Source organism: Mastigoproctus giganteus, chromosome 1 (genome assembly GCF_048544385.1).
Source record: "Mastigoproctus giganteus isolate SK-2022 chromosome 1, ASM4854438v1, whole genome shotgun sequence".
Lineage (NCBI taxonomy): Eukaryota > Metazoa > Arthropoda > Arachnida > Uropygi > Thelyphonidae > Mastigoproctus > Mastigoproctus giganteus.
This window is the reverse complement of record NC_143575.1, coordinates 193,190,198-193,208,859: the sequence shown is the minus strand read 5'-3', so window position 1 is coordinate 193,208,859 and position 18,662 is coordinate 193,190,198. Positions and strand designations below refer to the sequence as shown.

At 39.4% G+C, this 18,662-nt stretch overlaps 1 protein-coding gene across 1 annotated transcript in view; it reads right to left on the bottom strand.

The window, feature by feature from the left end:
* The window catches only part of LOC150091399 (uncharacterized), a 259,597-nt gene extending 254,684 nt beyond the window's left edge, over positions 1–4,913 (bottom strand). Inside the window, exon 1 of the mRNA XM_090375352.1 lies at positions 4,355–4,913. The gene's annotated coding sequence lies outside the window, so the exon portion shown is untranslated. The remainder of the gene's footprint in view (positions 1–4,354) is intronic.
* Between the last annotated feature and the right edge of the window lie 13,749 nt (positions 4,914–18,662).

Genomic DNA, 18,662 nt, shown 5'->3' with positions numbered 1-18,662 from the left:
GGAGTCATCATGGAACAAGTAACTGCATGGGCTGTGTTAGGGTAACTAAGAGTAAGAACAGGTGCATGTGTACTTACAGGTACACCAATGCTAGGAGCAGAGTAAATAAATTTGATGAATTAAAGTGCCAGTCAAGACATCAAAGGTGGATATTGTTGGGATATCAGTGATATGGTATCACACAAATATAAGGAATGCAGAATTGGAATTTGAGGAGTACAATGTGTACAGAGAGGCTAGATGGGATAAGAAGGAAGGAGGGGTTACGCTGTTAGTTAAGAAGCACAAAATCTAAGACAGTGCATCCAGTTGACTTGGCTGGACAGTGCAATGTTGAGTCAGTTAGGTGTGGCCTAAGCACTGGAAAAGCAAAAATGAGAGTGGGAGTGTGTTATAGGCCTAATCACTCTGATGAGTACATTGGATATCTGTACAGAGAAATAGAGTGGGCACATAAATCAGAATGTCTTATAACGGGATATTTTAACTTCTGAGATATTGACTGGAACTTGTCGATTGGTCACTTGCACACTAGCAAGACTTTTGTGGATTTATTGGATGACAGTTTTCTACAGCTGTTTGTAATTTGGTTTTTTTAGGAGCATTAGCAACTAAGGCCATATTGCTCCGGGAATATGCGGTGGTCATTCCCTGACCTTTCCACATCCTCCATATTTGGTGGTGACGGGCTCAAACTCCGGTCTAATCAAGAAGCATGTGCTACGCACTACTGCCCCTTCCCACCTGGCTACAGAGGCGCCGTTTTCTACAACATGAGCTGATTATTAACAGTGATTATTCATGCATTAAGAAAATGCTGATAAAGGAACCACTAGGTGGCAGTAATCACAGTGTACTGATATGGTATTTACTTAAAGATGTAGCTACCATCTGGGGTAATGGGAAGGGTTTTTGCTATTATAAAGGTGACTACAGTGGTCTCAGCACGTTTTTAAATTCTATACAGTGGGACCAACTGATGATGTTACCAACAGAAAATTCTAAATAGGAAGCATTCAATGAATTAATCTTGGAAGCTACTAGGCTTTTCATACCAACTAAGAAACAACCCCAGGGGCTCACATCTGGTGAGTATGGGCTTGGCACACCCAGGGTCCAGCTGGATATCATCATTCTTCTCCTTCTTGGTGATTCCCTTCTACTTCTCTCTCTCTCTCCAGGGTAATTCTGTTTTTTTTTTTTTTTTGTTTTGTTTTTTTTCAGCTGGTGCAGCATAAGCCTCGGGCTTCCTTGCACTATACGGCTAATAATAATAATAATAATAATAATAATAAAATACTGTTCAAGTTTATGCCTAAATGGATCTCAGATGAAATAATGACACTCATGGCAGAGAAGAAAAATGCATGGGATGCATATAAATTATCAAGCAACACAGAAGCCTATGGTAGATATAAGCTAGTCTATAATCAAGTCACAAAGGAGGTTAGGCAAGCGAAGGCAGATTACAAGAAATCTTTGGCAAAGGATGCAAAGAAAAACATCAAAAACTTCTTTACCTATGTAAATTCTGGAAGGAAGAGGATGAATCGGATTGGTCCACTTGATATCGATGGTTCAATTTTTGATGATCCTGCCATGTAGTTGACAAACTGAATGAGTATTTTTCATCTACATTCAAACACGAGGAATTCTCTAGGGAAGAGTAGGCCAGAAGTTAATCAAACTCTAACAGGGAGATAAATGATTTTGTAATAACTGAGGGCAAAGTGGAGGAGAAATTGCTGAAGTTAAACATAAGAAAGGCACCTGGGGTGAGTGGGATCTATCCAATTATATTATAGGCAGCAAACCCTTATCCATAATTATGAGGGCATCCTTGGATTCAGGGGAGGTCTTCATAAGGGATGGAGATGTGTAAATGTATCTCCAACTGACACGAGTAATTACAGTCCTGTTAGTTTAACTTCTTTTCCAGGGAAAATAATGGAGTCACTAGATCATAGGTATAGCTTAGCTTAATTAAAAAAAAAAAAGCATTGCAGGATCAACTAGATAAGAATGAAGTTAAGAGTTCAAACACAGCATGGATTTGTTAAGGGGAAATCTTGTCTTCTGCCACTCAACCATTCCTTGGTCGAGTGGCAGAAGACGGAGAGTGGTAATCAATGGACACTGCTCTTTGTAGACTAATGTTATTAGTGGAGTCCCCCAGTATTCAGCCCATTGTTGTTTTCTATATTTATCAATGATATTCATGAAGGTATATCAGGTTTCAATGTCAAAGTATGCAGACAATACGAAGGTTGGCAGGGTTGTTAATGACAGTAGTACTACTCTCTGTCTTCTGCCACTCAACCATCCCTTTATCCATAGCATCAGCTTGCCTTTAATACCATACTGATCCAATTTGTACAGCAGTCTTCCATGTGCAACAGTATCAAAAGCTTTCCTGAAATCCAAGTTTATGATATCAAAATTATTTGTTGGATCCAGTTCTTATATGACCACATCATAGTATACAATCAAATGGTCACACAACCTGGCAGTAATTGTGCAGTCAGATATGAAGTTTCTGAGCAGTGCAGATAGGCTGCCAGAGCAGTTCATGGGGGTCTGTCAATGATATACACAACTTTTGCTAGCAGGGATAAGGAGGTGATTATCCCTTTGTATAAGGCAGTGGTCAGACCACATCTTGAGTACTGCATACAGGTCTGGAGGCCTCATTTTAGGAAGGATGTAGAGCTGCTGGAACGGGTACAGAGAAGGGCAATGAGATTGGTGAGGGGAACTTTCTTTTACCAAGCATGGCTAAGGTCTGCAAATTGCAGTGCCTTGAGACTAGGCACCTATGAGGTGATCTAATTGAGGTGTATAAGGCTTGAATGGTTTGAGCAAGCTCAATGCAGATGGGATTCTTCCTCTTGCTCAGATTACACACTTGAGGGGGCATAAATTCAAACTGAGGAAAGACAGTTGCAGAATAGATGTGCGGAAATTTGCCTTTAACCAGCGAGTAGTTGATTGCTGGAACAAACTTCCATGTATCATTGTGGAAGTTGATAGCTTAAATAAATTCAAGGAAGAACTGGACAATCTTTTGGAGCAAATGGATAAATGAATTGGTAAGGTTTTTTTTTTTTTGGTTGATGCTGTACAAGCATGCTTTATTGCAATCATATGCCTCTACTAATGCTAATATAACTAAGTGTCTTTTTTAAGGCTATTGCTAAATATGGCTTCCTTGAATCAGTCTGCCTTTATTAATACCAAATTATAAGTGACGTAAATACTTTTAGGCACCAAAATACAAAACAAGAAAACGCCTTCCTCCTACTAGACGAAAATGTCATAGTAATACTATGTTCATTTTGGCACACTATATATGAGAAATATATATTAAAAGATCCTATTCATTCTGTTTTGACGTCCCTGCAGACTGGCGCCTTGATGCAGTCGTTTTTAGGCTTCAATCACGAGAATTTCTAATTTATTGTAAGAGCACGATATTCTGTTCTGCTGGCCGCAAAAATTATTCCTTGAAAAAGTATATGAATAATTATTTCTTGTGACAAAACCTCAGAAGCTGACTGCAGAAAGAAAAGGTCATGGCCGAAAGCACTTCAACGAAATATAATAAGAAATTAGAAATAATGCCCATAAATGACTTGGACACACAAACCGAATTCTTCACAAACAGTTGTTAAAAATGGTTAGCATACAACTCTGAATGTATTACACGGCTCAAAATTATACCCGAATAAGGTAACTATACAAGGAAGCTTCTCCCTCTCCGGCACAATCACTAACATCTGTATTCGGCAGTGTTTTGGAGACGCGAAAGCATTGGATTAGCGTAAAGGTAGGAATTCTTCAAAAAGCATCTGTGGGTCCTTCCGATACTTCAAATATACAAGAAAGCTAATAATATATGAGGCAACAGCTCACTCTAACTTTCAGAAATCCAGAATCTAACTGATATCCGCGAAGTTTTTAATACATAACTAAATTATATTTTTCTGATTATTAAAGGCCAGTGTAAATGTTCGTCTTCAAATTATGTTAAGCCAAATAGTTCACTTTTATGATTTTTTTTCTGTTTTGATTTCAAGGATTCAGCTGACTAACTACTTTTACATTATTTAATCAAAATACACCCTGTGCCACGTTTGCAAATTTATTAATGCAACGTAATATAAATTGACACTATGTTTACAAAGAAATAGCAGATATAAAATTAGCAATTTCACTTTCCAAAACATCAGATATTTCAAATGGGCTAATCCAACTTAATTTTAAAGCACTGCACTATCCATGCTTCGTGGTCACATTTTAGTACCATATGAATGCTATACGATCTGTTTATTTACTATAGCACCTTGAAACTTACCCGATCATATCCTTATAACCTTACTATGTATTCCCAAAGGTTGGTTCATGACTTAAAGATGATCACTATATCCAAATTATTACGAACATATCTCGAAGCACACACCATGTAAATTTGTATTTATTGCAAGCTTGTTAAGATGCCAAATACAAAAACGCCGAACAAGTAATCAAGCTTCAGATGCAGCCGCCATGTTGAAACTGCTCCGATGCACACTGACACAGCAGACCAAATGTTACTAGGCAATTTTCACATGGGACAATACGAAACAATTCACTAAGGTGTATATTAGTTGCACGCTTCTAATCATTGCAAAGTGATCGTTCCTTGGTATTGCAGCACATTTGAACGGTTTTCGTTAGCAACTAGCACCGGATCATTAATCGGAGTGTTTGGAGAATTTGGGTGTTCAGTTGGCACCGTACCCCAGTTTTTGACCTCCTTTCAGATACTTAATGCCAAAAACCAATATCAGGAACACAAGTGACTTTTTCACACAGTAATGCTGATTAGGTTATTCTATTAACTAAACTCATTCATAAAAATTAGGCACTTTCCGAGTTAAACATGTTACATGACAAAGAGTTTAGCCATCACACATACAGCAATTGAGTTTGATTGGCAGGCTCTCCGCCTACCTACCACATTGTTGACATTCCTTAGTGGTCATGTGATCACTAGATTGACAAGGAGGTTCCACCTCCCTGCTAAATTTTTTACATTCCACTTAAGTCACGTGATTCGTTGCAAGCTGGAGATTGCTACAAAAGGTCGACTAAGCCCTCATAAAAGACAAGCTTGTCTAGAATAATATAAATAACAGATAACATGCAAATATCTTAATGGTGTGTGAGAGTTGCAGTACTTCTGGGTAAGTTTGTGTTACTGAACTTTATCTTTTTATTCTTTAAATAAATTCATACGATATGCATTACTTTAAAAGGAAAATTGCAAACGCCACACCTTTGGATACCGTAAGTTGTGTGCCTGTGCTATTTATACACTAGCGTGTATACTTAATAATAATAAACTAATGGATGTACCATTCGTGATTAATTATAAAACAAAGCAAATAAAGCGCTTTTTTTTTCTTCTTTGGTCACTTTTTTAAGTATACTTAAAATTCTCGAATATATAACACACATCTTTTGGTGAAATAACGGTAGTGTAGTTTTATAAGGTAAGTATAGTTTTAATTATACACAGTCGAAGCTCTATATCAGAGTAATAAGATATCTTACTACTCTAAGCTCTTTATAACGACCCCCAAGGAAGTGAGAAAACGGTCGTTATATCGGATGGGGCGTTATATAGATTGCTCATAAAATAGCATTAGTTTTTTTTAATGAGAAATTGACCGGAACCAGCCACATCGGACGTTATAACGTGTTGGGACGTTAAAAAGAGGGTCGCTATAAAGAGTTTCCACTGTAATTTAAAAAGGTTATGCTATTCCATTTATTTTCGCCCTCTCCTTTATCAGGTAGTCGCAAAAAGAATAGAAACTTCATTAGGATATCTGGATGACAGAGAGAAAGAAATCGAGACTTTTCAGTAATCTCGGTTATATTAATACGGATTTTCAAAACATAAGTAATGAAACGGTAATTACTTCTAGTGTACTGCATGTAAAGATACAGAAATTACTAAATAAATGTTTGGTGATAGCTTTCTTTATACGTGGTCTTTGGGTGAAGAGAGAGAGAGAGAAGACGAAAAGGATGCGCACGACATTTCTGTCATCCGAGCGAATTGCCACCGCTTACCCCACCGCAAAAAAATAGTTAATGTGTAGAATAGGTGCGCGGAGATGGGAGGATAACCCCCCCTCCAAGAACCTACATAACTGTACTCAAGTGTTGATTTGTTAAAACTACCATAGTGGAAAGTACGCCCCTAGACACATTTTCGGGCACGTCACTGAAGTGTAAACAGGGCCTTTGAAAGAGTGCAGTTGCAGATGGCGAGGAATTGACTGGCGGCTTGAAAGGCTTGAGATTTTTCTTACAGAAAAATCTATAAGAGAATCTTGGTGTTTTCTGTAAGAAAAATATGCTAAATAAATTATAAATCTACTACAAATAATTTAAATTACTGCATTATCTTTTTGATAACTTTCGACTGCACATTTATAGTACTATAATGTGAGAAATAACGCAAGTGTTGGAGGCTGTTGTAGCTCAAGTGGTAGTTTAAAAGGTTGTGTAAATACATGCTAAATACGGTGCTGTTGCTTGTATTTTTCATACCTCTGACAGAGTGGTCGTTCCGGGGTATGAACAGAAAACTTATCAACGCCGAACAAATAGGAGTTGTAGCTTCTTATTATTATTTTATTTATTACTTTTTATTCTTTATAAAGTGATAGAATAAAGTTCACCTATTTAAGAAAGAATGATTGCAAAAAAAAAAAAAAAAAAAAAAGATAGCTCCAAAATTTTAGTTAGTCGGTGTCTCTTTGCAGATTAAGGTTTCACGAATGAAAGAAATTTTCAAAAGTGAAAACTCTAGAATTAAATTTTCTGTTTATACTCCGGCACGACAACCAAGTCAGTAGAGTTTACAATAAATCGTCAATACAAATATGTATTGTATTGATAATTTATTACTCGGCTAGTGATACAATATATTTCCCTGATTAGTTGAACCGTCACAAACAGAAATGAAAATTTACAGAGAATAAATAGACGGCTGCATAATGACCAATAAATTAAAATACTTGGGGGAAAGTGGAATTCGGATGCCGATGTCCCATCTCTTTAAGGGAAAGCTGCAAGGCACTCCAGTGGGCAAAGGAAGAAAGTAGTTTACGAGAGCTATCGGACTTTTGATCAAGGATGAAATTTTTGCTATCTGATCGAACACGAATTTCCTATTTCGAAAGAGGAATGAAAAGAAATTGCTGACATTATATGTGTGCAGGATTCGCTTTTAATGTGCCTTGTGGACTAATTAGAGTTGAACACTAAGCTGAAGAAAGGAGCTCTTTGCTGATTCATCTGACATAAGCAGAGGCGGACTGGCCATAAGACTTACTGGGGAACCCCGGAGGTCGGTGTGATTTTGGCCAGCCTCACTAGTATGAGGCTGCTACAAGTTTTTCCCGGTAAGAATTTTTGACCCAGTCCGCCTCTGGATATAAGTTGGAGTTTTATTACATTATGGAAACACAAATCTTCTAATACCTGTATCCCATTCTAATGGAAATTAAGGAAATCTGCAAGAATAGACCAAATATTGAATACACACTTACATCGCTGACAGTTGTGTGATGATAAGGTCATGGCACTTTACTTGGATAACAGGATTGAACGGCGGGGGACAAATACGTTCCTTGGAAAAGTAATGTAAAATATGCGCCATAAGTGGATCCTCAGTTGGCACTTCTTCCTCTGTGGCTGGGCTTAAAAAAAAATGAGGCTTTTGTCAAAATGTGATGGTTAAAAAGAGAAAAGAAGAAATTAAATGGCGCAAAACTCCGAGTTTGTTGGACTACAAACTAGAAAACTACAATTTTATCAACATTATGCATGTTGATAATTTATTGAATAGATTCAAATGACTGGTGTGTTTTCCGATATACCCCTTCAGTTAGCTGCATGACAGTCTTTAATTCTTTTATTTTAAATCCTTTGAGGTAATAAAAATAGAAAACTAAACAATTGGAGGAAGAACCGTTGTGCAACTAGAAATTTTGGCTCTCTCTCTCTCTCCTGAGTACTGTTAGTGAAGAACAAGGTGAAAGGTTCCACCATCAGAATATAAGAATAATATAACAACATTATCATGGTAGGGACGGTAGGATTCAGCAATGATGAGCGACTGCTTTTGATTTTTGCGAAGAGAAAGTGAAACTACATTGTACATTTTACCTTAGGAAAAAATTTTACTTTGCTGGATTTTTAGCCACTTTTGTATATTTTACGTTAGTATTTATACATAATGTAAGAATACGTTATTAATAAATAAACTTTATTCTATTTCAAACATATGTGCGCGCACGTGTCGCGCATGAAAATATAACTGGTGCAAAATTATATGGCTACAACTTTTTGTGCTTGTCATTGGCATGATTATCACAAGTTTTAAGAAGAAATTAATTTATTTCCTACATGTTGCCAAAAAAATTAATATAAGCTAACAATTTTTTATTTTATTATCAGTGAGTTGCTAAGCTTGCTCATCAATAATAGCAGGTGGGTTCCTTTTTTATTTTGTTTTTTCCACATCTGACAAACCTACCCATACCATAAATTAATTAAAATGCAAAGCTGCCTTACTAAAACGATTGTATCGTGCATCCAGTCTAAGTGGATTCAGCAAGTCGGTAACTATTATTATTCTGAGGCGAAATCTCCATTCCCTCCCTCCAGAGAACTTTTATCGGTCTCTGGATGGAGGGAATGGAGATTTCGCCTGGGAGACCAATAAAAGAATACTGTATGGCCACTTTTTTTTAGGACCCTGAACTGATTTGTCTTCTGGGCCAAATCATTGATGTGACATGAGGTGGCACGAAGTCCAGTGGCGGATTTCCGCACAAACGCACGAGGCGCGGGTCTGGGGCCCCTTAAATCGAGGGGCCTCAAATTTCAGGTCTCAAAAAAAGTGGTTTCATTTAAAATTTTTACACTCATCTTTATTACCGTTACTGAATAAAACTATAATTTAAGATGAGAAGTTAGTAAACTCTTATGCGAATATCCCTACATATTATATGAAATATCTATGCGAACTAAGTGAATCTGAAGTAGAATACATATTATCATTAATGCTTAAATTAAACACTTTCAGTTTTTTCCTAGTGGAGGTAATTCCGCGAGTGAACAACCCTGTGATGATATTGCTCAAGAAACGATATTAGATTTGTTCGTGGAGGAAGTTCTAAACTATTCGCAACTAATTGGGAACCAATAAGCAAGCGCAGTAGTCTTTTAAAGCCTCTGAAATCACTACTGCGCTGGCTCACATGTAACGGAGCATCTTTTCTTTTTTTAATAGCTTTAGGAACTAACATTTCGTTCACGAATCTGTTACAAATTAGTAGAGTTTGGTGTAGGAGTATTTATGTTCAATTCCTACTATTAGTTCAGACTCTCCCTATATATATTTATATATCTTGTTCAAATTTTCAATCGTTAATAAAATACTTTTTATTCATCCACTCAAGTTCAAATAAATTTTTTTAAACTTGTAGTGGATGACACTTGATGTTAATACAGTTTTTTTTTTTTCAAATATTAATTCATTAATTAAATTTAATTAATTTTACTTTTATATGGGAGAAAAAAAAATTCTCTTATGTAAGATATTTAGCAGGATATAAATTTTAGGAATAAATACCGTCAGTGGCGAAGCGTGTAGATCGCTGGAAAAAAATTTCTTTTTCAGATTCTTTTTTCATTCTGGGTTCTAGTCTGAGTCAAGGAGGGAACAAAATGAAAAATGAAACATGTGAATAAAAATAATAGTCCAACACCATATAATATAGTCTTCGCTTTCTATTTTCCACTTAATATTGTGATTCTGTCATATGTATATACATATTTATATTAATTGTAATTATTTAATAAAAAGTAACTAAAATAAAATTTTTCTTTGTTGACCTAAGTAGGAATTGACTTTAATTTTTTTTTTTTTTTTTTTTATATTACTTGTTTTGTTTTCAAGTAAGTATCTGTAATATCTTATGTATTGTTTATGTATTTATCAAAACTGAATTGTTTGACGAGGCGTGACATTTATAGCAAGTGATAATTGGGAATTAATTTTTTAATTCCCAATTAATAAAATATGTATGAAAGAATTGCGCAACCAAAATGATTAAAACCGCAACACCAAATCTAGAGCGCGTGCTATAGTAAAAACGTGCGCGTAGAATGCACACTGTAGTGGTACCGAAAATATTTATAGGGGTTGCCTCAAAATTGAATTGCGCCCGGGGCCTCTCAAGTGCTAAATCCGCCACTGACGAAGTCAACAAAACTTAAAAAGTGAAACCAAAGAGCATCGGGCCATTTGTTACTAAAACTGCCCTTAATACCTGAAGTAACGTGGGCAGAGTTTATGCTAACTAAAATTATTTTCCACCTCATTCGAGAGATGCCCAATGGAATTCAGATCTAGGAATTGAACTACATGGTAGAAGATCTACACGTTCCTCAAATCACTTCCACACAATGGTTGCATCCTTCTTTTCTTGAAGGTATCCATGCTCGTATAGATAAATATCCAAGATGGCCGCACGTATTTGATCGCCACATTTAGATATGTTTTGGTGCCCACGTTGTCATCCACACCTCCTTCAGACGCCTGTCCTGTGGGTGCACAACATGACGGTTCCAATGCATTGTGTAATTTCCACCATATCTGCGCCGAACAGCGTAAATCGTCAGCCCATATGACTTGCCTCCAGTCCTCCTGTGTCTTTGTATTCTTGCCAATAATGCAGCCATATTTTTCGGGATCAGTAGCTTCTGTAAAGACTAACCCTACTCCCACAGTGCGTCCTTTTTGCCCGTCAGTTCTGGATTATACAAAAGTTTCTTCGCATGGTGTGGGTACTTGATGTCTTTATTAAATGCAAAAGTTAATTATTCCGTCTTTTGTGCCAGATTAGTGGAAGACTATATTATACATGATAATTCTGTTTGATACTGCAGATATCGAGTACTTCGCTCCATCACCTTACATTTCCTGCCGCAGTTGCGTCTCTTCATGGATGTTTTCCGAGGATTTTCCATTCGTTAAAGACTCGAATAACACTAACCGTTCAACAGTCAAAATGCAGCTATCCTCTGTGCTGTAGCGACTGCTAAATGCACACGACAATCATATTTTTTGATTTTGAGATCCTGTCCGTTCCCCACTGCCAGTGAACTGATTTGGACACGTCAGCACCGGCTTTAAAAAGCTTTCCTGAACGCATCTCATGTCAGGTAACTTCTTACATATACATTTCGGCAAAGTATTCTTTATACATCGAGTAATCATTTTATTATCTACCCCTACCCTTTTGTACAGGAAAACCTTCCAGGGGTTTTCCTGTACATTTTTCTCAGGGATATCGAGATTTATTCAGTAACGAAATAACATCAAGCAGGGACGATTCTGTGGTCGAAAGCAGCCCGCGAGAAGCCGACGGAGGTCGACTAGACTTGTGCAGAGTAAAAGAAAGGCTACAGTGAAATAAAACCCAATACAAGAGTGGCAACCAAAGAGATATTTCATCGTACCTTGTCACGGATGGAATATAGCGGCCACCGAATTTCCTGGTTCCACTCCCGTCAGCAGAAAAAAAAAAACCAGTACAGTTACTGTGGAATACAAACACTGGATAGTGAAGGATTGCTTGGTCTGATGAATCCTAGTTCCTGCTGTTACCAGCTTTGGGGAGGACCGCGATATGTCTAAAACATCAAGTGCCCATCCTGCAAAGTGTGAACAACGTTAGAATGTTGGGGTGGAGTGTTTTCGTGGTTCTCTTTGGGCTTGACACCAATAAAACAACATTTGGGCTGCTACAGAACCATTCAATGTGTAAGGAGTAGTATGCGTACGAGTGCGAGAATAGGTAAGAAGAAAGGCAGAAACATTTTTGACATAGTATGGTAGTTGTAGGAACTATAGGACGCAATTGAGTTAATATGGACCGGCTTCCTCGTGGCCCGATTTCGACAGTTCGTTTAGTCCACCACGAAAAATCCAGGCCGTAGAGGGTAATCTTCTCGCGATTAGGTAGGTGTACCTAATAAAGTAACCTTGGTGTAACAAACCTCCATTGTTGCTAATAAGGTTGTCGACCATCAACTACTGCCCTGATTGAAAAGGCCTTTGAGATTCCTTCAGTCTCCGACAAGATTCGAACCGAAACCTGCCCAAAGGAGCAGCAGGTGGAAAAACGCATATATTTGTGGATAATATTTAAACCCCTCTATGTAATCACATTGTTGTTAAATCTTATTTATACTTTATATTGTGTTCTCTAAAGTGTGTGTGTGTGTGTGTGTGTGTTTGTTTTTTTTTTTAATTCTAATTTACTGTTCAAATCCATTTTATATAATAATAATATTTATTTTATTTTTTTTTAGGTCTGTCAGGAACTCCACTTTTTTGCCATAACATTTCTGCTTACAGTAAAAAAATTGAACTAACCGACTTAACGATCTTTTTCAGATACCATTATTCGCCTCGCCATAAAATTTGAGCAATGCAGGAATGCATCATTTGAATATCGCGGTAGGCTTGAACGGATATAGGCAGTGGAGGCACAGTCAATTAGTGTATCCCTACACTCACCTTGCCAAGGAAAACCCTGTCAGAACTAATTCCTTAGTGGACGCCTTTTGAAAAAGTCCAAGTGGTGGGGATGAAACTAAATTCTGAGAACACCATTTGCCACAGATTGCAAACGCTCCCCCATGGGAGCTTTAACAACCAAACGGAACGAGTCTGGGCATCTGGACGCTTGAATTTCTCCCACCGTGGAAGACCTGCCGGTATAGTAGTTTCACCACTGACCTATAGTTTGAGCCTGTGCATAAATCCGCTCCTGATGGGAGATAACCCATTACACTATACAAAAAAATAAATAATAAGACTATAAGTGAAAAGCATTCCCACAACATCACTTCAACAGTGACATAACTAGAATTAGTGTCGTTCCAGCTGTAGTCATCAGATGGAATTAAAGAAAAGACTGGAAAGCCTGAATTTATACTTTAAATTAAAACTAATTTCGTTTTTATGCAATTCAGTTATGACAGCTACAGGCTTTTTGGATCATAAGCGACTGCTAAAAGTTTTTGGCAGTCGGTGCGCGAGGGGAGAAGAAAGACTTCATTCCGAAAACTTGAATCACATACGGTGCATGTTCACCTCGATATGTGAACAACATATCGAGGTGAACAATCGAGATGTTCAATTAATAGCTATTTACTCATCAGAACAATGAATTCATTGAGATATGCACTCGAAGTGTCGAAAGCGAGCCGCAGGGATGCTAGTACTGGGAAGAGCTTATTCTATAGAGGTGTTCGATTGAATTGGGATCTGATGACTGGGAAATCTACCACAATAGGCTGAAGTTGCTCTAGTGTTCCTGGAACCAGTTTTGTACAAATGTGACATGGTGCATTACCCTGTTGGAAGCAACCATGTGTAGATGGTTACATTGCAGCCATATACACCGATTAGCCAAAACATGACCAGCGAATCGTTATGCAAATCGAAGCAACTGCAGGTGAACTACGCCGCGTGCATCGGTCGGGACACGGTATAAAAAACACCTGATACTGATCTCTGTTAATCAGTGTTACTCTTGTTCTTCAGGTAGAAAAGGCAGCGGACTTAAGCGAGTTTGACAAAGGCCAAATTATAATGGCCAGACGACTGGGTCAGAGCATATTCGAAACTGCACGGCGCTGGTGAGATGCTCATGGTCGGCCGTGGTTGGTACCTACCGAAAGTGGTCCGAGGAGGAAATACCCATGAACCGCAGGCGAGGTGTTGGACGACCATGGCTCATCGATGCTCGAGATGTGCGAAGGCTCTCCCAGATGGTACGTGGCAACAGAAGGGCCACTGTGGCGCAACTTTCCGGTAATTGGAATGCTGGTGACAGGAGAAATCTGCCACAACACATAGTACATCGAACCCTGCTGAAAATAGGGCTGCATAGCCACAGGTCGCTCCAAGTGCCCATGCTAACCACGGTTCACTGGCAACAGCGTCTACAATAGGCACGCGAGCATCGTAACTGGACCTTGAATGATTGGAGGAAGGTAGTCTGGTCCGATGAATCACGTTTCCTGTTGCACCATGTGGACGGCCTGGTACGTGTGTGTGTGTGTGTGTGTGTGTGTGTGTGTTATCTGGGGTAGTGATGGCGCCTGGATGCACCGTAGGATGAAAGCAAGCTAGTGGCAGTGGTGTCATGTTTTGGGCGCTGTTCTGCTGGGATACCCTGGGTCCAATAATCCATCTGCCGGGCACTCTGAACTACCACCTACCTAAGGGAATTCTTCCCTCGGGGGGGGGGGGGAGAGCAAACTAGTTGTAGGGAAGGCCTTGCCTTCCCACGGCTAGGGATGAGTACCTGGAAGCGGCTGTCCTGGTGATTGTGCTTCCAGGTAGCCAAAACACAACATTACACTACAGAACACATGCATATGCTTGCTAACTAACAAAATTTTTTTTCTATCCTATCACTTTCTCCTGAGTGGGGATGAAAATTCATTGTGTGGGATCGAAAACTTTTTTTTTTTCCCCTTTCACCTCCTTTATTTTTTTATTTATTTTCTTTTTTTTCCACAACACACACATTTGGCCTAACCTTAAAGTCTGTAAAAATGAATAGTGCAATGAGGTGGAGATGAACTTTGTTCTAGGAGCTACCCTTACATAAAACACACACACACACACACATACATACCTAAACATCATTGCTGACCACGTACACCCTTTCATGGCAACGGTCTTCCCCTCTGGCGGTGCTGCCTTTCAGCAAGATAATACACCATGCCACACTGCCCGGATTGTTCCAGACTGGTTCGCGGAACATGAGGAAGACTTCCGGGTATTTATTGCCCTGGCCTCCAAATTCCCCAGACATCAATCCCATCGAGCATCTGTGGTTTTTGTTGGAATAGCAACTCCGATCTGTGGCGTCTCAACCATGGACCTTATAGGAGTTAAAGGATCTGCCGGTTACGTGTTGGTACCAGATACCACAGGACAACATTTATAAATGTAGGATCCATTCCTCGCTGGGTACAAGCTGTTTTGGCTGCACGTGGAGGACCAACATCATATTAGGTACGTGGTCATATTTTGGCTCATTGGTGTAACTTGTAATAATCCAAAAGTTCCACTTGTGTAAAGGAACGTGATGTGCAGCATGAAAACAAACTCCACTAGACTGTGTGGCTGACACCTTGCACGATGGGCCCATGCACTCCTGCTGTTTGTGCCATATTAGGTCCTAAAACCATGCAACCCCCGCCTAAGATCGACTGACAGCCACACTGAAGAAAGTTTAGCCCATAAAAATTCCTGGCGTCATTAAAGGGATTTGAACCCGGCCCTTTTCCACCCAGTGTGAGATGGACGCTGCTTATATGCACTGCGCTGTCGGGAGGACCAACCGCACAGAATATCATTAGGTTCGAACCCCAGGGGCTTACATCTGGCGAGTATGGGCTTGGCACACCCAGGGTCCTGAGCTGGATGTCATAATTCTTCTCTTTCTTGGTAATTCCCTTCTACTTCTGACTCTTGTTCTCTCTCACAGGATAATTCAGAATTGTTGTTTTTTTTTTTTTTTTTTTTTGCTGGTGCAGTATAAGCCTCAGGCTTCCTTGCGCCATATGGCGTGATAATAATAATAATTAGTGATGTTACCTACAAATGGAAGTGGACTACTTTTGAAACTGTCGCAAAACGACCCGAAAAATCTCCGATACTAACCGAACATGAAAAGAGCTCTACAAAGAAGGTTCGCTCGGAATGCAGGCTAACACCGCAGTACACACAGGTCCACAGTGAAACGATTGGGACACATGTCAACAACAGTACAATACACTGCATGACATGAGTTACCACAATCATGCAGCCTTTCACAAGCCAACGATCACCCAGACTAATGCCAGATACCAACTGGTTTGGTGTAAGGTCCTCCGTTAGACCTTAGACCAATGAAATGCTGTGCTTTGGAGTGACGAGTCATGATACATGGTCTGATGGCATGCATAAGTGTGGCGGATGCCCGGAGGATGTTACTTGCTATACCGTATCGTCCCGACAATGAAGTCGGAGGAGTAGCATTATGGTTTGGTGTTTTTCGTGATTTAGTCTGGGACTATTGGTTCTTTTGGACAAAACCATGAAGACTGAAGACACCTAGATGTCCTGGACAATAATGCTTTACCTATGTTAGGGCAGAATGTCGGGAAGGTCCATACCTAACAGGAAAACGTTCTGCGCCATAATGCATGCATTGTGATGGACTGTTTTGAGGATATGAGCATCAAAGTTGGACTGGTCAGCTCAGAGCCCTTACTTCAATCCTGTAGAAAACTTCTGGAATGAACTGGATCTTCCCTATGTAAGGATAGATCACCAACAGAACAGCTGAACTGTTCGTCGCTTTGAAGACTAAATGGCCGAAAATGTTGGAGTACACTTACAAAAATTGTTGGTGGAGATTATTCCGTGGAAACTAGAGGGTGTTACAAAGGCTAAAGATTTCAGTATATCATTAATATAGACAACTTCAGGTCTGCCAATATGTCTTTATTTTTAAGAAAAGCAATGTACACATATCAGAGAACAAATGATACGAGGAAGGTTGAATTGTAAAATACCTAAGAACTCAAGTTATTAAGGATTAAGTGTTAAGCTTTGAGAAAATAGCATATTCTTGTTTGTCCATTTAAAAATTAGAAAAAGAAAGAATTATTATTATTTTTTTATTCATGTAAGCACCCTCCTCCAACACCCTGTTGAATAAGACACGAATTCTAAGCCAATCAATGGCATGAGAATTTTTTTAATCGGTTTTCTTCAACACTTGGCTGGATTAGTCTTGTCTCAGGTTAGGGTTGCATGTTTTTTTTTTTTTTTTCTCCCATTAATTCGGATTTTTCGTCCAGCAAACAGAAAAATTGACCATAGGATTTTAGTCACATCAGCTGCTTAGACCATATTTTCACTAGTACTAGGGCAAATAATGCAAGAAAGCAAGCTTATACAGCATCAGCCAAAAGAATCTCCGTCCTCACACCCAATGGATAAGATCCGAGTTCGAATCCCGTCGATGATGTAAGGAATTTTTATGAGCCTTTTTCACATTGTGGCTGAGATTGTTGTTCTAAGGCGAATGTAGCATGCTTTTTCTCATAGAAACTCGGGTTTTTGACCAGCAAAGTGATAAATCGACCATAGAACACCCGCAATTTGCAGCTATAATATATTAGGATGTCTCAAAAATATTGGTAGAAACGTTTAGGGGAGGTAGGTAACATCTAAAGGAATGTGAATCGCATAAGAACCCATAACGGGAAACGTTACCATAAGTCGGTACACGGCGCTGTTCATCAGTTCGCGAGAGGGAAAATTTCTGGTTTACTCATTCAAGCAGTAGTCGGCGCACGAAGAGCATGCATCGATATACGAACTGTGAGCTGGCAGACATGCACCTAGTGTATGGATTAGGTTGTGCCACATGGTGTGCGCCCCCATGCGGCACAACATCGCTTCGCAATAAATGTGTGGGCAGGTATGGTCGGTGACTGCTTAGTCGGCCCATACCTGTTATCATCCCGCATGAACTCTGCTAAATATCGGATCTTTCGTGAACAAGTTCTACCAGGGTTACTTGACGATGTTCCAGCAAATGTGAGACGCAACATTTGTTTTCAACATGACTGGACGCCTGCCTATTATGGAAGGTGTGTTCGTGACCATCTGAACAGGTGTTTTGGGCGTCGATGGATTGGTCGTGGTGTACCCGTTTCCTGTCCCTCCCCCCAAGCTCACCTGATTTATCGAGCCTTGATTTCTTTCTGTGGGGGCCCTCAAATCTATCGGGTATGAATCGCCTGTGAAGACGGAAATGTATCTCGTGGCGAGACTCGTCTGCACTGCTGCTACTGTCAAAGAAACTCCAGGTGTGTTTGACCGTATCCGCCAATCCATGCTGCGTCGGTGTCACGCATGCATCGCGTCTCATGGTGGAACCTTCGAGCATCAGTTGTAACATCATGAAATGCATCCATCTCGTACTCCATTATTAATATTATGCGAAATAAATGTTTGCTACTAATTACTGTCTTGTCATTTCTGCTTCTTGTGCCTCTGCTACTACTTTCCTGTGACGTTTCCGGTTATGGGTTCCTATGCGATTCACATTACTTTAGATGTTACCTACCTCCCCTAAACGTTTGTACCAATATTTTTGAAACACCCTGTGTATATATATATTTATTTATTTATTATTTTTTTTTTTTGTAAAGAAAATCGAAACGTTAAATTGGAGTGATATTCCGGCAACAGGACTGTGAAAAAGATCACTTGGTCTGACAATTTCTGGCGCCTCCGTGGGCAGGAGCAGCAGTGCGTAGCACACGCTTCTTGATTAGACCGGGGTTCGAGCCCATAACCACCAATACGGAGGATGCGGGAAGGTCAGGGAATGACCACCACATATCCCCGGAGCAATATGGCCTTAGTTGCTAATGCTCCTAAAAATCAAATAACAAACAAACAAACAACAACTGACAATTTCTCGATTTATATATTTTATTGCTAA